This window comes from Ambystoma mexicanum, chromosome 6q, assembly GCF_040938575.1.
Source record: "Ambystoma mexicanum isolate Mex_15411 chromosome 6q, UKY_AmexF1_1, whole genome shotgun sequence".
In the NCBI taxonomy this organism is placed as follows: Eukaryota; Metazoa; Chordata; class Amphibia; order Caudata; family Ambystomatidae; genus Ambystoma; species Ambystoma mexicanum.
Window position 1 is genome coordinate 136,540,243 of NC_090937.1, and position 23,209 is coordinate 136,563,451.

Genomic DNA, 23,209 nt, shown 5'->3' on the forward strand with positions numbered 1-23,209 from the left:
TCTTTGTCATCATACTCAAACACTCATGCACACAGCACACATATATTGCAGAACACCCCAACCCATACCTTCTTCATTTTTTTCAACAGACCCTAAAGAATGCCTACCAAAATTCAAGTCCATAGAAAGCAACGCAGAAGTAGAGCAAATGAAAATAGAAATGTCCAAAATAAGCATCCATCTCTAGCAGAATTTGTACACAAAGTTCAAACAAAACAGCTAATACAGTCATTTAGCGAAACAAAAGAAGCTTCAAGTACAGAAACTTTGCCTCCTCTATCAAAACGTAAAACGAAACAGAAAACAATTAACGAGAATTCAGCTACCACTACTGCTAAAACGGTTCCTATAAACCTTGATATAGTGCCAAGTAAGCATACCAAAAGTATTTTAGCAAAAATGTTCCGCCACACATAAACCAGATGCCGGGAAGAAATGTATGCCTGTGTGTTTAAATGTTTAAATGTTTAAATGGTTATGTGTAGTGACCAAATGTCAACTACTTATTGTTGTTGTGCTTGTTTATGTCCACAAAACAATAAAAATGTTATATAAAAAAAAAAAATGTTCCGCCACAGAGTCCTTCAAAATCTTATAAAAACAGGAGAGAAATAATGAACAACTCTTAAAACCTACCATAGAAAATTAATCTTAGAAGCTTTGATAGACAGTGCAATCCTTCTCAAAAGAAAGTTATTTATTTTAGTGTTAAACAAAAGGAAACCACTAACAAAACTAATTACTAAATTACAAAAAAGACTTCTCAATAAACGAAATGTCAACAGAAATAACTCCTTAAAGGATAGTTCTGGGACTTTTTTTTTTATTGTCCCTATGGTTCGGCCATGTGTTTTTAAGCATAAATCGGTAGATCGTAGAAAACTTTCCTATGGACCTTACCCGACTTTTCGTCCATTAACGCACTCGAAATCAGCCGCCATTTTGTGATAATCCTATCATTTCCCCCCATCGACCTGGCTCACCTGCGTTTGCGGCACTAAATCAAATCCCCCGCCCCTGAGCCTGACATCAGCAGACGCGTACCGCCCATTTCCCAACGCCAAAGCACGTTTCGTGTCAACAATCGCTGCGCCTCAGCTAATGAAGTGTCGCCATGGAAATGGCAGGACGCCTCTTTCCTCAATAAGTATAAACACACCGTTTCACAACACACAGCAGCAGATTTTCGATTCCATTACTCTCTCTGTGTTACTTTGAGTATTCTGTGACTCGTTTCTGTGCTCTGGTCAGCTACCTTCGCCGCTTCTAGGCCTTGTGAACACCTGTACCATCTCTGTAAATTATTTGACTTTCTTTACCACACAATGGCTACAATAATGCCGTATATGTACGAGCCCGAGTACACCGAGGAGGAACTACTGGAAAGGCAAGCACGCGAAAACGATGGGGATTCGGACGGCAGTTGGGAGGACCAGTCAACGGATGAAGAGCCTGGACCATGTCGCATGGACGGCGTCTCCACCTGGTGCACGTGCAATCGGTGCGAGCTAATGCCAACTGAGGAGGAGAACTGCTGCTGCCGTGAAAATTCCGGGTGCTTGGCCTACATTTCGGAAGGCGAGCCAAGTCCGCAATGCATCACCGAGCTGCCAAAGTTCAGGGAAGCCTGCCTCTCACGGACCGTGTTGAGGATGATGATGGTGCTTATGCACGAACTTCGCGGCACTGTTCGTCCGCGTAATCCGAGTAACGAGTAAGTATACTCTGGTTGTGATGTCAGTGATGCCACTACTATTTCATGGTCGTCTCCCACATATAAAATTACATCTACATATCATTCGAACGCATGTAAATTGGTTCCATATTGTGCATTTTCTAGATAGAATTTTTTTTAAAGCAGAATGACATTTTTTACCTGAATCGACATTGATAAGAAAGTTTTGTCATTTTAATACAGTTTGCATCTTTCTTTTTCACAGGTGGTACAGGATGGTGGCCTATCGTTGCTTCACTTGGTGGCTTCACAGGAGGCTCGGACACCGCGTTCGGAGAGTAATACCTGCCTGTGCGGTACTTGCTATTAGACAACATTTCCCCAGCGACAGTGGACAATACCGCGGATTTTCCCTGGATGTGCTGCAACCAGAACTTTACAATGTGTAATGTTTATTATTTATGTTCAATTGAAATTAAGATCTAAAATAAAACCCAACATATATTTTAACAATGGTTGTTTTGATTTTTTAAATGAATCTAGTGTGTCTCCATTGAATAGTCTTCCTGTGCCTTGTCTTGTCACACCACATGTCTCCGGCCAGCATCCTCCCTCACGCTGGCCGCCCACCTTCAATCCACATAACCGTTGAACCCAAATGCAGCAGACATACATATGTTATTTTGCTGGTTGGCATCAAGCCTCCCGGCCTTGCCTCCTCCCCCACAAATACTTACCACACCACTTTGTTCAAGCGTTGGCAATAAAAGGCCGTTGGATTTTATTGATACAAAACATGGTTATAGGTAAATAATCAATATGGTTGATCATAATAAATCATCCTTTTGGGCACCGGGTACAGAGATGACCCCCTCTGGCCCGTGCCGCCTTGCCACCACAGGCCAGCCTGCTGCTGACTAACTGCCTAGGCATCCAGGGTCTCCAGGGTGAACTGCACCCATATATTCTCCTGGGAGGGTGAGGTATTTATAAACTCACCCCCCTGCCTTCCATGTACTAGATCCTGCAGCCTGCCTCTTACATGCAGTTAGATGGCCTCTCCTTGGTGAGGCCCTGCGGCAAACGAGTCTTGTCTGCACGACCACCGCCCCAATCCACCCCCCGCCCTATCAAAGGCAGTTCGCACCGGGGTACTTGCGCTGGCAAGTGGAGCTGTCAGGGAGCGATAAAGGCCAAGAGGTGCCAAAGACCATGTACACTTCAAAGTGGTCTATAGAGCATGGGTTGTTGTTCCCATGTCTACCTCCAGACCCCGTGTCTCCTGCCAAGCATCCCCCTTCACGCTGGACGCCCCCCTGCAATCCACATAAGTTGTCTCCATTCACAAGTCTTCCTGTGTCTTGTCTGCACGACCACCGCCCCAATTCACCCCCCGCCCTATCAAAGGCAGTTCGCACCGGGGTACTTGCGCTGGCAAGTGGAGCTGTCAGGGAGCGATAAAGGCCAAGAGGTGCCAAAGACCATGTACACTTCAAAGTGGTCTATAGAGCATGGGTTGTTGTTCCCATGTCTACCTCCAGACCCCGTGTCTCCTGCCAAGCATCCCCCCTCACGCTGGACGCCCCCCTGCAATCCACATGAGTGTGTCTCCATTCACAAGTCTTCCTGTGTCTTGTCTGCACGACCACCGCCCCAATCCACCCCCCGCCCTATCAAAGGCAGTTCGCACCGGGGTACTTGCGCTGGCAAGTGGAGCTGTCAGGGAGCGATAAAGGCCAAGAGGTGCCAAAGACCATGTACACTTCAAAGTGGTCTATAGAGCATGGGTTGTTGTTCCCATGTCTATCTCCAGACCCCGTGTCTCCTGCCAAGCATCCCCCCTCACGCTGGACGCCCCCCTGCAAACCGCATAATGCCACGACATATACACGTCATTCATTCACAAACACACCCCTGTTTCGAATTCTTTATAACCCACTTCATATTTCTAATGAGAACTTCTTTGCGCTTTGCTAGTCAACCCGTGAAGGGGCTGGTTATCTGCTCTTCGTCTCTGTGAACTTAACCTGTGAACTGCTCCCTGTTCTACAACAAGAAACTACTCTGATCCCTGCATCTAACTGTTTGTTCGTCAAGGTAAGGCCATGTACCATAATCATTTTGCGTCCAATTTTTTAATTTATATCTATTTGCTAGTAGTCATCAAATTGCATCCATGTTTTCTTTTCGTTCAAGACAGTACATGCAAGGAACTAGTCACATGTTCTGAGTTTAGTCAAATTATTTTTCTATTTTTTTAAAGTTATTCAAATACTTATCCGCATGTGAATAACGTGTATAGTTCCAAGAACCAAAACGAACCTTGCATTGAACCTTTTATGTGTCATTTAATTTTTTAACACATTGGTATTCATAGAGAATTGTTGATCTTTACTTTTCAGAACTTTCCACAATGCCTGCCTGTTCCATTGGCGGTTGCCCTTCGAAGACCCATAAAAAATCTGAAGGTACTATAATGCATGTTTTCCCTAAGACAATAGATCAGATAAGAGAATGGGTCCGATATTGCGGATATCCACCGTCTGAGCTTGAAAGTAGAGTCCTAGAAGTCTTTGCGGACAAGAGGGGTGATCGATACCGCATCTGCAGCAGGCACTTTAGCTCAGACATGTACTCCACATCATTGCTAATAAAGAAGAAAACACCGCGAGCGACGCGAAAATTGCTCTCAACCGCTATTCCCACTCTATTCGTCCACATCCCTCCAGTGGGGAGTCAAGTTTACGGATTTAGCTCTCGGCCTTGCGGTAGTGTGTAGCATTAGCTAACAATAATTTCCCCATTTATGTATCCACTCAATATGAAGGCGGAAGATTCTCCATCCGTGTCGTTATTGCAGTCATCAGCCACTTCAAGCGCCTATCGGGTAATCTTACTTAGCTATTCTGCCACTGACTTGTTTTAGGCATGTAAATCAATAGTTTTAATTTATCGTGTAATTATTTTACCTAATGGTACACCCTAGTACTCGTCCTCTAGTCTTTGTTTTCAGTTATAATTATTGTTATCCAAAATAATGCAAGTACTGTCTTTCAGGGAGATGCTGAGGAGTCCAACGTATTGACGACAACCGTTGATGTCACTCAGATGCTCGAGGTACGTTTCCGGACAGTTCCATCGATGGAGATCATCAGATCTTGCATTCTTGTAGCGTGATTGTTACGCACAATGATTCTTTCGTTTTTAGCCATTGATATGTCCTTCTGTCGTCGCCCTCCTATGTGTCTTCTTTTTTCAATATTGTGTTCATTACTAATGAAAGTCCTATGTTTCAGGGAGTCGATGGAGCATTAGTCCAAGAAGAAGGGGGAGCATGCAGTTACGGGTCGGCGCAACAGCTTGCAGAAGTGTGCACCGCAGTTACAGCGTCCCTTGATGTTCTTATGCATTTCGAGGTATGGATACTGACAGTTCGATCAAGCGAGATCATATGACGTGATTACATCCGCTATACTTCCTTCTTTATTAACGCAAGTACTATGTTTCAGGGAGATGACGGAGCTTCTTCTACAAGAACATCACCCCTAGTAGTTGATGCAGATCTCTGGGTGGTGACACTTCCAACGATCGAGCAAATCGAATCATATTTAGATATCCATTATTTATTTTAGACAACTGATCATTTGTGCAGGTCTATTTAGATGAGCCGTTGATGCCTGCACAAAGTTTATGTTCTTTTTAACAAAATAGAAAACCATACTAATGCAATTACTGTGTTTCAGGGAGTTGCTGAAGCGTCATCTTCAATAATATCATCAATGGAAGTCTATGCGGAGCCCGAGGTATGGATCTTGACAGTTCTATCTAACTAGATCAACAATGCTTGAATAATTGTCGTTTGAATGTTCTACACAATGCGTTCATTCGTGTTTTGCTATTGAGATGTACGTGGGTATTGGTCCCCAAGTACATTTTGTGTTTTCAATATTATTATACATACTAATGAAAGTTCTATGTTTCAGGGAGTCGATGGAGCGTCAGTGCGTGATGGATGTGCTTATCATGAAAATATAGTCGTTGCAGCGCAAGAGGAAGTGGAGACATGCACACACGAGTTGGAGCAACAGCGTCCAGATGTTGAAGTTCGAGGCAAGAAAGTTTCAGAGAAAAGAAAGCAAAACAAGGTTAGTGTCCTGGTCACTATATTATGTTGTTTTTCACTGTTAATAGTTCAATACTGTAAATTGTGTTTAAACTGAACATCCCTTTTCCAATCTGTCCTCTAGTTGCGAGTGGGTGTACGAACTAGATCTACACAGACAGTGAAGCGAACGAGAGATGTTGCTTGTCAAACCTTTTGGCAGGGACTTGAGACTGGAGATGCATCGTGCCAATGGGAAAAATATGAAGTGATTGGCAACGGAGCTATACCACCACCAGCCATTGATAGTGAATGTCCTCCTGGTAGTTCGGATGCAGTCGGAGATCAATTCACAGAATCCACACCCGCAAAAACTAAGACCGGGAGAAAGTTGAAGAAATTGTTTTATTCTCCCATCGCCGGAGAAGGAACAGATGTTGCAATGGAAGAGAATGAAATGGACGACAATGAAACACCATCAATATCACTGAACATAGCGGAAGACGATATCAGAGATTGTACCTTTAATGTGAGTGACATGTCCTCAACGTTACAGGCCGAACCAGCTGGGATGCAGAGTGACAGTATAAGGAAAGAGGCCAAATTCATTGTATTCGATAGTTGTTTGATTGATATTATTATTAGGATGAAATGTGGGCATTCGGTTGGTGGGGAAGTATGTGGGGAGCCATTGATTAATGTGAGTCGTGCAATTCGAGGCACTAACCTTAAAATACATGCCACCTGTACAAAATATCATCCTTTCTCATGGTCTGCACAACCCATGCTGGGGCAATTGCCAGCAGGCAATCTACTTTGTGCAGCGGCCGCACTTTTTAGTGGTTCAAGTTTTAAAAAGTTAGAGTATTTCTTTCAGTTTGTGGGAATCCGTTTCATTGCGAAAACTCAGTTCTACAAATACCAAACCGATTATCTATTTCCAGCCATTAGCGAAGCTTGGAGAATGGAAAAAATGTCTATTGAAAGTACATTTGCGGGCAAACGGTTCAGGCTAGCCGGTGATGGACAGTGCGACAGCCAAGGATTTTCAGCCAAGTACTGCACCTACCACTTTCAGGACATGGAAAGTAAGAAAATTGTGAGTTTGGTGGTCGTGCAGGTGTCACGAAGTACATCCTTAGTGGCCATGGAGAAAGTTGGCTTTGTAGCATCATTGCAAGAACTACAATCGCGGTGAATGGTGATCGACCTGATAGCCACGGACAGACACGTTTCAATTGCCAAGACAATGAGAGTACAAAAATATAAATCACCAATTTGACGTATGGCATCTTGCAAAAACAATCAATAAAAAAATGTTGGCTGCAGGTAAAAAAAAAGATATGCAAGGTATTTCACAGTGGTCCAAGTCAATCAGCAACCATCTTTGGTGGAGCTCAAAAACATGTGGAGGGTCGTTGGAAATTCTACTGGAAAAATGGCGGTCAGTAATGCTACACTGTAGCAACGTTCACCACTGGACCACAAACCAACATTTCCACAATTGTGAACATGGCCATTTGTCCACAGAGGAGGCATGGAAGAAGAAGTGTTTGATTCCTTCATCACCCACTCACAAAGCCATTGAAAATATTGTATTTGATAAAACTTTAACAAGAGATTTGAGGGGACTTACGGAATTCTGCCACACAGGAGATTTGGAGGTGTTCCACAATATGTGCCTAAAGTACAGGCCAAAACAATTGCATTTTGGCATGGAGGGCATGATAAATCGGACTCTTCTAGCGGTCTTGGCACATAACCATAATGTTGGCCGTCAACAAAGTAGGACGACCGGAACTTTAGGGACGCTTCGCTACAATAAGGCCTTCACTAAAAGAAGTAAACAATGGGTGATCAAACCAGTGTTTGAGGATATGCAATATGAGTTTATTGAGAGACTTATTGTTGATGTCCTAGATAGGCACATACATGGAGTTGTGAACGAACCTGTGCAGGGGACAACTGCATTGCCACCCAACATTGCCTCTGTTCCATGTCCACCTAAAGCAGAGCTCATTGAGAAATACACATCACGGTTTAAATGATTGTAATTTAATTGTCTGTTCTCTCGAGTCTCCTCATGTTGCAGGCCCATTGAATATGTGTATCTATGTAATGTGTAAATAAAAGTGATTGCTCAGTGTACATGCAATGTGTCTCTCCACCCTTGCCCCTCCCTTCACCGTGCAGTAGTGCGAACCACCCGGGTGTCACCTGTGACTTTGCTCTGGAGTCTCCTCATGTCGCAGGCCCATTGAATATGTGTAGCTATGTATTGTGTAAATAAAAGTGATTGCTCAGTGTACATGCAATGTGTCTATCCAACCTTGTTCATTTGCGCATTAAATTAAACCAAACAGTAATATAAATCATTTTTCAAAAAATATAGAATGTCTCCGTATTTATGGTTCTCTGGGGCTGCAAAGCACGCAGACAAAATGCAAAGATGGAGTGTAAATTTCAAGTCCTGTGAGATGGCCTTACACTGAATGTAGCTAACTAGGAATGTGTGCTCGTTCAAAGTGAAGGTCAGCTGCTTTGATTTTTTGCTCGGGTGCCGGAATGGCCCACGACTCAGTATAAGGTTCTATTGTTATTTGACCTTGACAGGCCGGGACCATCCCGAAAGACTTCTTTTTGGGGGTGTGGTGCAATAACGTAAGAAACGATAATGAATAAAATTTCAGAAATGATAGCCATTTAATGTTCGTTCATTAGAAGAAATAACGTCGGCATAGAAGGAGTGGTATTTCGGGGCTGCCCTACGCACAGACACAATGGAAAATGCAAATATAATGTAAGTAACTCTTTAGATGAGTTTATACCGCAATTTAATTACTATACAGGAGCGTTAAAGACGGGTTAAGTTGTACTTGTTCGTTCTATGTGGCATATTGTTTTGTACCGCGCACTATCTTGAGGAGAACCATCTCCTTTTACGGAAGCACCTCAAAACCTTCCTCTTTGCTTCTGCTTTCTCTCTCCCTCTCACCTGCTACAACTGGTCCACTGTCTGCGACCTCGGTCCTGGGCCCTTCCACTCTCCACCTGCACTGCCTCCCTGTCAACCCCTGCACTGGGGGACTATCCTACAGCCCTCCCTTCCCAGCACTTGATCTGCACTTACCTTGCACTCGCCACCAGCTGGCCCTATGTATTTATTATTTTATGCTACTTACCTTGTACTCCACTTCCCCCCTCCCCTTCCCCTTGCACTTTTACCTTCCCCCTACCCCTGCACTTGCGCGATCTGAATGACACCTGGCCTAGTAGGATCGTTGTCTGTCTTCTCCTTGTTCCCCCCCCCTCCCTGCCTCGCCACGCCTTGAAACACTTGTGTATAGGCGCGTTGCAAATGCCATATTATATCATATCAGTGACGAAGTGGTCCACTGGCGCTCAGGCGGCTCTGAAAAAGGCGGAGGAGAGGGAGTGGGTTACTGGAAATGACGTATAATACCCAGTTGCACTGTCCTAGCTATGAAATAATTTCCCGACCTAATAATTAAAATGAATAATTTTAATAAAGATCTGATGGTGAGACTAATTTCATTTTTTATGTTTTTAAAACAGGTACATCCTTCATTATTGTCTGTGTCACGAGTACCAGACACCGGCGGATGGCTTTTACAACCGCCAGTTGCTTCTCCGCGTGAACAACGTTACCACCCTGACCATTTTATGGGACGATCGCCAAGTACAAGTATGCCCTTACGCGGTACTAATGGCTAGATGCAACATACATACCGTTGTGGTGGCCTAGTGCCTCGTTGTTGGAACAGCCATGCGATTATCAGTGCGACCGAAGAGCTTATTTTATCGTAAACCAACACCCTGTGTACTGCACACGAAGATCGCTTGCCTCAAGACTAACTATTTTGGATCGCGAACAAAGAAAAATGCAAATCGCTGAATATTCTCTAAACATTTGATGTCAAATAAATGTACTTTACCAAATTTACAATCTTGCGGTTTGATTTAAAAGTACAGTTTCATATTCCGAATTGTGGCGCGCTGTGTTGTGAGCTGATCTGTGTTGGTTTCTGGGTTCTGTGTGGAGTCGCGTAGAAGACGCCTGGGCGCGTTTGCCTACGCAGCACAGTCACGTCACGGATAGAGGCGGGGAATATGAATGTTTTGATAAAGTCTGTTTCAGGGGCGGGGGATATGATTTAGTGCCGCAAACGCAGGTGAGCCAGGTCGATGGGGGGAAATTATAGGATTATCACAAAATGGCGGCTGATTTCGAGTGCGTTAATGGACGAAAAGTCGGGTAAGGTCCATAGGAAAGTTTTCTACGATCTACCGATTTATGCTTAAAAACACATGGCCGAACCGTAGGGACAATAAAAAAAAAGTCCCGGAACTATCCTTTAAGTATCTGTGGAGGTGAGTGGAGTCACACCACAAGCACAGAACCATATTTTAATGAAGAAGCATACAAACAAAAGCAAACAAATACAATTGCCATACATAGCAGTGGACGAGGTTATGAAAACGTTAATATTACCATAATGGAACAAGAAATACTGCTCACAAAAATAACCCCAGAAAACTTAGAATTACCTCTCCATTCAACTGAACCAGTACGTCTAGTATACAAATGGCCATACACGTCAATGTGTAACATTCCCCAAAAATCTTTCAAGTCTTTATGCCAATTCCTCACTCAGTATGTGAAAGGCAAAGACAAAATCAAAATTAAACTACTGCAAAATATGGATATCTGACCAGTGCGCAAGTACACAGGACTACAAGGACATTCATTGGCCTGTATTTCAGGACCTACTTGCAAAACCACCTTCCATCATATCAAAACGATAACAACAAATCATTCAACTATAAGAAATCTAGTCTATAAACTGTACTATGCTAAAAGTCCTGCTTTAGCACTAGCCAATTTAAATAACATTCTTCTACATTGTACAGCAAAAGACCTATTTGAAGAAATTGACTATATCCAGAAAAAATATTTTGGAAGTGAAAGCCACTTACATAATGAAATAGCTTTACAACAAATTAGCACCAATTCTACGCATGGCTACCTTCTACTACACACATACAAAAAAGAAATACTGAACTTTAAAAGTACATCTGCTGAAGTACCAAACCATGTGTGTGTATGTTGCCGCAGAACTTTTTATAAAAGTAACACAAAAACTGTACACCTAACATACAAAAAAGAAGACAAAGAAGATTCTATATGGTTTGAATTAGCTCTCTACTATATAGCAGAAAACAAATATGAAATAACTGACCCCTTAATACTTTGCAGTTACTGCACTTCAAAATTTGACAACAACCAATCTCCTTCACGTGCTATCACAAATAATTTGGAATTATTCCCACCACCAAAACCCCTACAACAACTCAATTTATATGAGAGCATCATAATTCAAACAGTGCACCCCTTTCCAGCAATAATAGGCATTCAACCAAAAACAGCAAAATTACCTCCCTCTGAATTGGTGAAAGGCATTTGTGGCAAAGTAGTGTATTTACCATTAGATCTAAAACAAAATGTGCACACACTGGGAGTGCAAAGTCCAATGGAGCAATCTTTAATTATCTTAGTAAATGGTGTACCTTAAATAACGATAGACAAGCCTTGCAATATCTAAAAGACAATAATGAATACTACTTAGAAATTAATATTGAAGAAAACTTGAAGGAAACCACTGAAACAATTCAAGAGTCACCAGAAACGGGTCAATTTGCTACAGTATCCAATACTTTAGACCATTATATAATTCACCCATTGCACTCTATTGACACTGTAGAAGATGCACTAGAAACATACCAAATGCGACAAACAAAAGGATCACCAATCAGCATATGGGAAAAAAGTATAGAAGCACGTGCTTTTCCTCTACTCTTTCCTACTGGCAAAGGAGGAAGGTACAATGATAGACTTATTCAAATAACAGCATCAGAATACCGCTTGTTACAGATGTAGTCTGAAGATCCCAGATTTAGACAAAATGTGTAATACTTATTCCACCTACTCTTTGAAAGTGAACTATCAACTCTATGCTACGGAGTAGCACACACATTAAAATCAGGATCCCACTTTCAAAATATGTTAGCTACACAATTATTACAAAAAGTGCAACAAAAAGATGAGGTTTTACAATCAAGAATTACAAATCTATTAGCAATCGTGCGTGGTACTAAAGAGTACTGGTTCCGACGTCATGGAGATGTATGTTGTATGATAAGAAACCTTGGCCCACCCACTTGGTTTGTTACATTAGTTGTGCAGAATATGCATGGGAAGATTTACATGATTTCCTACGCATATCAAACAAAAACAAAACAAACATAGATATACTAACACCTGGAGAACTTTTTTCTCTAGATCCTGTTAATGTTTCAAGATATTTTCACCATTGCTTAATTGCTATGCTATACTTTATTTGTAGTAAAACTGTTCCTCCCCTCTGAGAAGTGCAACACTTCTTTTGGAGAAAATAATACCAAGCCAGAGGAGCACCACATATCCACATGCTTTTATGGATTAAAGATGCTCCTAAATTTGGTCAAGACAATGATGCCACTGTGTTACAGTTTATCGGAAAATGTGTCACTTGTGAAATTCCATCAGAAGCAACAAATAGTGATCTTCATGCACAAATTTTACAATTTCAAAGACACAAATGTTGCAAATATTGTTGTCGCAAATTAAAAAAACAAAGGGAAATACTACACCAAATGCCGCTTTGGTTTCCCTAGACCAGTTACAAAAACAGGTCAAGTAAACAACTTCATGTCTTCAGTTAGACATAGTGTTAAAGGTAAATCACCGAAAAATACATATTACATAAAAAGAACAGAAGAAGAAAAATATATCAATGATTACAATGCAATCATTGCCCACTTATGGAATGCAAACATAGATGTGCAGTACATTGCAGATAATTTCACTGCAGTTGCACGATATGTTACAACATACTTAACCAAAGCAGAAATACAGAGCTCCAAGACCTCTGAAATGACCTGTCATCAGACAAAACACTGTCTCAGAAATTATACAGCTTGGGCATAAAAATGCACTCCCATAGAGAATGTGGCTCCTATGAACCAGCAGATCGTTTAATTGGTACTGCTTTGTATGGAAAATCGGAAAATATAGTATGGCTGAGTCTTGGTCCTGCTAAATCTAGAAAAAGAGTTCTCAAATCATACGACGACATAGAAACAATAGCCAAACATGATCCCAACAGCCAAGACATTGTAAAAAACAATTTGCTGGACACCTACTACCCAAACAGAAGTACCACTTTGGAAACCATGTGTCTGTACCACATAGCCCAAAACTTCACATACAAAAATAATATAAAACCTGATGAAAAAAAGGTAGATACAGAGTGTCAAATTGTGAAGGCATCTTAGTAAAACTCACCAAACCAAATTTAATTAATCATATCAAATTGTCATTAAAGACTCCTCAACATAAAGAACTATATTAAATGTCCCTGCTACAACTCTTCAACTCATGGAGAAAAGAAGAAGAAATACTAGATAACTATGACTCCTACGAAGATGCTTTCAAAGCAAATGAGAGCACTATAACTGATGTAAACTTTACACACTACAAAACAATGTTGCACAATGAACAGCAACACGAAGAAGAACCCCAGGCCCAACTAGATAAGGACACTCCTGACAGTAGTCAACCGTCTGTAACAGCAACTCAAGAATCACTGGGACAGACAGTAATAGCAAATGAGGCAGAATTAGCTATGATGGAAGTAGAAAACACCATGTGTCAGTATGAAGATAAAGAAGACTTAACTATACTACAATCAAAACTAAACAATGAGCAACGTAGCATTTTTCAGGAAGTAACAAAAGAAATTGTTGCACATGATGTAACACATGAAAATAAAGAATGCGCCTGACAAAATTACAAACCTATACTACTGTACGTCAGTGGTGAAGCTGGTTCTGGCAAAACATTCTTAATCAAAATCATCAGAAAATTCCTTCAACAATTGTAAAACAACAAACTGTCAGCTGTTGTAACTGCCCCCACAGGTTTAGCTGCCTACAACATAGGCGGTGTCACTTTACACCGATTACTACTCCTTCCGGTAGAACACCAAAACAAATTAGACTATTACAAACTTTCTACAGAATCTGCAATGGAACTACACAGAGTATTAAAACAAATGAAAATGCTACTAATAGATGAAGTGAGCATGGTCTCCAATCTAATGTTGGCTTTGATTCACCTCAGATTATAAGAAGTCAAAACTGATTACGAAGAGATCTTTGGAGGAAAACACATTATTGTTTTCGGAGATCTTCTTCAATTAACACCAGTGAAAGGTGAGCCTATTTTTAAAACCTTAGGACACAAACTCTGCCGTAAAACTGTTGGCAGTATAGGAAATGTCAACCTTTGGCAACATTTCCAATACAGAGAATTAACAGAAAACATGTGGCAATCTGCAGATCTCACTTATGCCAACATCTTAAAAAGTATTAGAGTTGGTGAACTATCTCAAGAAGCACAAGCAATATTGAAAACCTGGCACATTCATGCACTTTATGGTGATAATGCATGTGCTACGGATCTTATGGAACAATTAGCACACAAAAATGTCAATTTTATGGCCTGAATGCCAACTCTTGCAAGCTGTTTCAAATTCAATGAAACAATGTTAAAAAAGAAATGCAACCAATAATTGAAATTAGCGCCCCAGACAAAATAGACATACATGGTATGACACTACTCATATGTGAACAAGCTACAACAAGACTAAATAGGTTAGAAAATTCAATCTCCAACACAGCTGGATTGGAAAAAATATTAAAATTATCCTTAAATTGCAGAGTAATGCTTAAACGTAACCTTGACATGGATCAAGGACTAGTTAATTGAGCACTGGGTACAGTTGTTGGCTTTCAAACATACCCACGTGACACCAACATTCAGTTTGTCAATATTCTCTTTGACAAACTTTCAGAAGTGAAAAGGATAGGACGCTCAACAGCTCGATTCCTTCTCTTCAAAGACATGTATGTACGCAGAGAACAAACAGTTTTCTCTAACTCTTGCATACGCAGTCACCATTCATAAATCACAAGGTCTTACCCTAGACAAAGCATTGATAGACACTGGTAACACAGTCTTTAAAGAAGGCATGAGCTACGCAGCACTATCTTGCTTACGTACACTTGACGGTCTATTTCTAATCAACTTTGATGCAAGTAATTCAACGCTGATATTCCTTGCATTTTAAAATACAATAGACTTTGTTCACTATACACCCCCATCTAAAAACATATCCTGTTCCACAAAAAGTAAAACATTGTAAAATAAAACTAAATTAAACAGAAATGCAACAGAATGTCACTGCAAATCCTCCAAAGAGAGTAAGACAAACTAATATTTTATCAAGTACCACAAGCAAAAAATAACCTATTAGGGAAAGTGAACCAGGTACTTATTCAAAGAAGGAAGACAAACTAAAAAAAAACACTCAGATACAGAACTAGCTGGTCCATTTAAACTTTCAAATATAACTGGTGGAAGTTGCTACGCAAATATATCAATGAATATTCTATTTCAATTACCACCAATTGTTGACAACATTTACTTACAGTACAGACCAATTGTGTTTGCAAATGTTAGTACTTCATAGAAATGCAACAAGCAATCCTGACAACACGCATAGTGTTTATGGAATAAGACAACAATTGGACTATTGTGCTGGAATGGTGAAATTCACTATAAACTCACAGGAAGATCCACAACAATTTCTAATGTACTTACCACAAGTACTGAAAAACAAAAACAGGTTACCAGACATTTGGTCGAATGCATTTGATCGAATTACAATATGGTCGAATCAATTTGGTCGAAAAAATGGTCGTATTTTTATTATTTTTTTTTTTTGGGGGGGGCCACCCCCCAACCCCTGTTTTTGGTGTTAAAGCAACTTTTTTTTACCTATTTTTACCTATACTAGAGCAAAAAAATATATATACTTTTAAAAAAAAATTCGACCTTTTTTTTTTCGACCAAATTGATTCGACCAATTTGTCATTCGATCAAATATATTCGACCATTTGACTGGACAGCCAAAAACATAGCTATAAATGAAATCTTCCAGATTTCATACATGTGGAAACATACATGCACTCTCTGCAACAATGTGACACAAGAACAAATCCCCAATGAGCGTTTTTGTGTATGTATCAATACCTAATTGTGAATCCGTTGAATTTCAGCAACTTGTACAAAATGCAAACCATGGTAGATTATGTACTACCTGCAATTCGGATAATCGCTCCACCTTACTAATACAAACACATTGTAAATACGTAATACTAATGCTTCTACGTTACAATGCAGATGGTACCAAAAACAACTGCAAGCTGACTGGATTCACACATGGTCAAGTATCACTTGGTAAGAAAACCTTCAAAACAATAGGTATAATCTACCACACAGGAGCCACAAGCAACGCAGGTCACTATACTGCATATATAAAAACGAATGTGGATGGTTCGAATGTAATGATAGTACCATTACTCTAAAGCAGAGATTACCAGCAGATCTTACAATGTGATGTCATCTTTGATGTCCTGGGTGTTAGTTTTAGCAGTGCACAGTGGTGGCACGAGTTATGGTTGTTTAACTTACCATAACTAGCAAATTTCAGGGGTTTTTCCGTTTTACTTGGAACCATAACGTCCCTTTAGCACAGTTTTTTTACTGAATATATAGATATATATATATAGCCCCCCCTAATGTCTGCCCAGTGGTCCTTTTAGTACCAAGACCAGAGATGTAATTCTACCACCCATTACACATGATTCTGTCATCCGGGTCTCTTGTAGACCTATGAAACTAAAAAAATGCATGTGTTCCAACACACCATTATTAACAGAAAGATGTGCAAAGTTCCCTGTGTTCCAAATTCATAGTATACTATTGCCATCATAACATTTTAGAAAAATGTTCCTTAAAAACCTTGGGCAGCTATCGCCAATATCCATTGTTGTTGTTATCATCTTTGCCTATTTCTTTTTGATGCAATTCATCATAGCCACCATACATTGTATCTCTCTCTTTCACTCTATTACTCTGCAAAATATTTGTACTATTGCTCTGCATTGTACTTGATGCAGTTTGAGGGACAACATCTCCTTTGCATTCAACTTTGTAGAACAAGTCAAAGTTCCGTTCTTTTCTCACAGCATGGTTACAACTTCACACATGCAACCTGTCTTAAAGAGATTGTCCTCATATTTCAGGGTATAGTCCAGTATAGACTTGTTTCTAACACATATATCTGATATAAAGTGGGTTGTGCCTTCCAATTGGTCCACGATTTTAATATCATCTGTCTTAACAGCTCGCAATGGAACCATACTATGTAGCACACGCAACAGAGCTGCTCTATTTAATGGAGGATGAGAGCCAATAACAGCAACAGATTTCAACGACATTGCTTTAACCCATCCACATTTTCTGTCACGTTGTTATCATTTTTACCATCACCATTCTCTCTCACCTTAGATCAGTCATATCCCCTTGTGTGCGATAATGTTTGGGTTGAATTTGGTTGAACCTTCCTGGCTAATTCTTGACATCACAAGCATCTTTCCGAACAGCACTACTATTTGTTTCTTCACTCCTAATTACCACTACCTCACTCCTGATTACCACGTATTCTTCATTCACAAACAGACATTGCTCATCTTCCAATGCACCATCTTGGACATCCACACCTACTCTCTGTTTGTTCTTCATATGTCTCTTACATTGTACAACTTCATTCACATTATCACCATTAGTGTTTCACTTAGCAATCTCAATACCAGGTTCAGACATATAATTAATGATGTTACACATTGGGCCTCATTACGACTTTGGCGTTAGCCATGCCGCTATTGGCGGCATGGCTGCTGCCAAAATTGGGTCCGGGTTCCCAGAATGGAGAATTACCGAGCCATTCCGATTTTGGAGGGCCCGGTAATTCCTCCCTCCAGTAACCTGGGCCTGGACCTTCCCCATTCCAATCTGAGCCCCCATAGGGCTCAATGGGAATGGGAGAGGGTGCAAACAACGGGCCGATTACGAGCGGCCCGTTGTTTGCTCCCTCTTCCCCTCGCGGGACCCGGTAAGGACACCTGGTTTGACCAGGCGTTACTTACCGGGTCCCGCGAGGGGAGCTTTTAATGAGGCGGAACGGGTTTAATGGGTTCGCCTCCTTTGTGGAGCCCGTTAACCCATTCCGCCTCACTCGTAATGTGGCCCATTGTCTTTGTTTCCCCTTCATGAGATGTTCCTGTTGATGTTACAGATTGATGGACCACTATAGTTTTATCTAAGGCTATAATCCTGGATTTTGATTGTTTCCCTTTCTTTAGATTGGATATTCTCACATTGCCAACATCCACTCTCTCTACTCACAGGAGCAGCTTCTATCTGGTCAATATTATTATACTTTTTCTTAGCAATACAAGCATTAGTGGTTTTGCGTCTGGTACAATTACCATATATTACTTTTGTGATATTTGATTCTTATTTCTCTTTATTGTACCTTTATTTGTACTTTCATTTGAGTTATTTTGTGCAGGTGTAATTGGAGCTATCAAGGGCAGCACACATCCCTCAGTATTATTACTCTGAAGGCTAGTGGTCATTGTTTCAAACACCCTGCACGTTTTTATATCATGTATTTCCATTACTTCTAGTTGTTTACTCTCTGAATCAGTAGCAGAGCACTGTTCTCTAAAGAACGTTCGTCCTCCATTTATACTTTTTTGGAGGAGAAGGGATTGTACATCAATTTTATTATTAAGTTGCTCACATCTTTCCACTAGTGATGTTAACAGGTTTATAAAGACGGCAAACATGGGCAAAGATGTTATGCTATTATTACTGATGTTACATCTAATTGAGTTATTTATGTCTTCCTCCATCTCCTGTGGTTTCCTCTGCCCATCTGGAGCCTTTTGTTCACAGGCCGGCTCACTCAGAGAGAATGGTAACAAAGGTGCCTGACATCCTTCAGTCGATATGTCTCCCAGTGTTGTAAAGATATACAACTCTGAGACTTGACACTTTCCACTCTCACCATGAGATGCGGTAGAGGTGGTGTTTACAGAATAACCCAACACATCACATACCTTTCCTACTGCAATACCCATATCTGATCTAATTACGTGTTTCCTGTGCTTGGCTATCACACTCGGTTCTTCAATCTTTTCAATTTTGGCAACAGGATCTTTCAATGTCACAGATTCATTAAGATCATACATAAGGTCACTGTTCCCATGTTTTATGCCCTTTTCTGTCTCAATTATGGTGTAAGTAATTGAATCTCCAATTATATCCCTTCTTTTTTTTTTGGGAACTATCCACAGTAGCATTCTTCTGCTCAGTATCTGTTCCAGAGTCTTCCTCAAGATCGTTTACAGTAGTGGATTCCACTTGTTGCATTTCCATTATACATGTTCAGTCAGATACCTTGTCAGCAGGAGTTTCAACAACACAAGCCAGTGTTATCACCCTCTCAATTATTTTTGATCCAAGACGCTGCAGGGTAATGTTTAAGTCTGACACTATTTCCTGGATTATTATTTTGTCCTCAATTGCCTGTAAGCCATCTATTTTTAGGAAAGTAGACATTTTGTTTGGCTTCTTTATATTATCAAGACGTAGGCATAGGTGTAGGCATAGAACACGTCTTGGGCACACATGTACGACTATGTCTGAAGGGGTATTGTGCATTTAGGATCTGATGCCTATTCCATACCCAAGTTCATTCTAACATCATTGTTCATGATCTCCAATCCCGACTCTGGCACCTTATCCGGGTGGAGCCCTTTTGTCGGTTTCAACGTCATGTCCGCACTCCTGAACTTCTATACTCCTAAACGTCCACTCAGGTTCTCTTTTGTTTTTTCGATTGTGGACTATGTTGTTTTCTGATTTTACCACAGTCGTGCAGAGACAGAGCAATGCCTGACACACAAGCAACACTTGACCACAGACACATGTTGTTAGTCGCTGTTACTTGCTGGAGAATTCACACCCGTGTGCACACCAATTTCCTCCTGTGTATACCCCACTTTATACAACACTTTTGGGCACACACGTATTGACTCACACTAACTTAATTCAACAGACTTAATTCCAACTGCCCAGCTCACCCATCACCCCAAACCAGCAAAACAGCCAAACAGCACTGTTGGAGCTATTCTGGAATCTATATTAATAGACCTTCCTATTACTCAATCGCTCAAAAAAATGATACATGATACTTTCAAATGTGCAAAAATACAACAACATTTTTCAATTATGCAAAAATGCTTAATAAAGAAGCAACTAGTAAAGGGTGAAAACTGGCCAACCTGACAATTGTGCAAAAGAGCAAAGGTCCAATCATGTGAAGTTGAATTAAAATGCTCATAGAATAGTTCACTCTAGAGTGAGTCCCTAAGAGTAACATCATTATATTGTATTGAAAAAAATTCCATCTAAGGGCTGTGGTGGCAAATCTTTATACTCTGAATTCCAGTCTATTAGTGTCCGTCTTAAACGTTTCAGATTTTCTCTCAGATCACATTTAATACAAAACTCAATGAGGCACAAACTATAACAAGCCACACTGTTCTTTTGGACACCTACATGGCCTCTGAGGTGTAGCTGTATTAGTAAGGTCACCCCTAATGTGTTGAAACAGTCATGCATGCAGAAATGATATCATAGATCTAATAAATATGTTGCTCTCTCTCTCAGATTAAATTATTTGTTGTTTTCTGTTTCCACCACTAGACCCACATCTCCTTATTTCAGTTTCTTTAGCCACCAATACCACTGTAATATGCTGAATGATGAGAAATGGGACTGGGGTTATTTACAGTAGAATTTTCTCAGGAAATATAGCCACATATGTAGGTCAGCTCCTGGCTGTCTTCAAGGGAAATGAGGCGGTAGTCTTGTAAACTGTATACAGCAATTAGGCACAAGATTGTCACATTCTGTTTTCCAACTAAATAGCATTCATTGAGTGAGGGCCCATCCAGCTTGTCATTTATGGTCAAGGGGATGACAAGGTTTGTGTATACATAATGTACCCAGTCCAGAAACCCTATTGCTGCCACTTTGCTTTAAATGTGTGAAGCAAAACATTATGAGGGACTACATGTATATTTATGTTCATTCATTGGAGGTCACATGGCTTCATACCAGTTTTTACAAGACAAATGGCATAGCTGCATGCCAGAGATTCCTTAAAATCCTAATATGCCTCCCACTTAGGGCAAAGACAGTTTTCATAAGGTTCATACTCACATACAACAATTTTTGCTAAAATGTAAGACACCTCATACAAAAGACCAGAATGATCATGGGTACAAATGTCTCCTTGGTATGCAACCCTTCCCTGACTGGTTACATCACTTCTACGCCTGAATTCATGTAAACATTGGAATATGCCAATAGAAGTATTCATTTCCTGGATACCATTATTTCTATTGGAAGGAACATCCACTAGCTGTATACAAAAACAACACAGACAGGAAGAAAGACCTTCACAGGACAGGTTTCCATTTAAGATCCACAAAATAAATAATTAACTGTCAGGCCATCCAAAGTCAACCTATATAATCCAAGAGGAAGACAAGGGGGGAATCAATTTGCACTTTCAATACATCTTTCTTGCAAAAGTGTCTTACCAACCCGACAAATGTACAGGGAATTTGAAAGTGCATTGCAAATGCCCAGAGTTAACCTACTGCAATAGAGAGAAGGCATAGCAATACAATAAACATACTTGGTTTTCTCTTATCATCCAGAACTAACACAAATGAATAGAATTGTTACTTAACTATATAGTAGGGATGATTACCTGAGGGGCATTTACCTAGAAACTCCCGTAATTGTATATAAACAACCAAAACAGTGTACACAATTTCTGACAAGAAGTACAGTTCTGCCAGATCAAGAACAAAAAAGACAGGGAACATACCTGTGCACTGTTAGGAGACGTAAAACCTGCTAGCACATTATCTGCAATGAATCTGCCATAATAAACACACAGAAAAAAACATAGAGAGACAACAAACATACAATTGCATATCACCAAATGTAGTATATCCCATATAATCCAAGAAATACCTGCCTGGAAATTATGTAGGTGAAACACTCCTTAAACTACATTAAAAAATGAACCTGCATAGGTGCACTATCTCAAACAACAAAACAGAAAACCTGGTGGAACACCACTTAGCACAGGACCGACACACACTGATGAAACTGTCAATGATGGTATTGAAAGGTGATCTGAGACTTTTGAGGCAACCATATTGACAGTGCCTGAAGGCTACTTGCCAGCTGCACCTCTCACCAACAGTTGTGGGACATATGGTTCATAAACCCTAATAGGTGAAGACATACGACCCCAAAAAAAGCAACCTGCTTTTCCATGTTAAATGACTGGCACCTTTCATTGAGCATGAGGCACACCAGGATACCAGTGAACATTGGGTCATTCAAACATTGGTAACCCAATTGGTAACCCATTTTGTATTTACCGATTTGTATGCAAGCCAGTGTGCAATTACAAACAATGAAGAAAACATTCGACATTGCATCATTTAAAATTAGCGAACATTTTTTAAATTGGTGAAATCACATATTTTTCAGTAATTTAACTCACTTGACAAACGTGGCACTACATAGAGGCTGAAAAAACATACAAGTACTGCTGACGTAATACGTAAGTGGGCCATGTGTTTTTCTTAAGCTTAAGTAGGCATTGCAATTGTTGGGAGGCACATACAGCGTCCCCGCAAGGTAAAAATGTTCAGGTTGAGGAAAGCCCAATAAAATGCAACATCGGAGGAGCAGAGTGAAGTTTGCACCACAGACAAAGCATATGTTGGTTTAGTTAGGTTTGATACATGTTAGATATGCACATATAGCAGCACAGAAAAAGCAACACATATATCAGTGTGGTTGCATAGGTCAGAGATAGGGAAGCATTATAGGCCTGATGTTTAATTGACGTAACTATAGTGATGTAGGGTCGTGTGATGTGCGGGAAGGGTTGAAATAAGTGGAATATGGAATCAGCAAGGCAGGGTGGTAGAAGCGAGGTTGATGTGTTAACTTGGCAGGAGTGTCACCATTTTTGATATTAAGGCCTAGAACAAAATGAACGGAAGAAAATGCAGGCCATTGTGTGGAGCAGCAGGTATGGTAGCTCAGCTCCAAAAACAAATTCCTTATTCCTGTTCCCCAGGAGAGAAGCCACGGTCAGAGGCACACCCGGTGCGTAAATACACACTAATGGTATCCATCTCCGGGGTCTGAACGTGGTGGGAGCGGAATGTTAGTTGGTAGAAGAGCACGAAGGGATGCACCCTTTGAAGGATACATTCATGAGAATAGAGCACAAGAT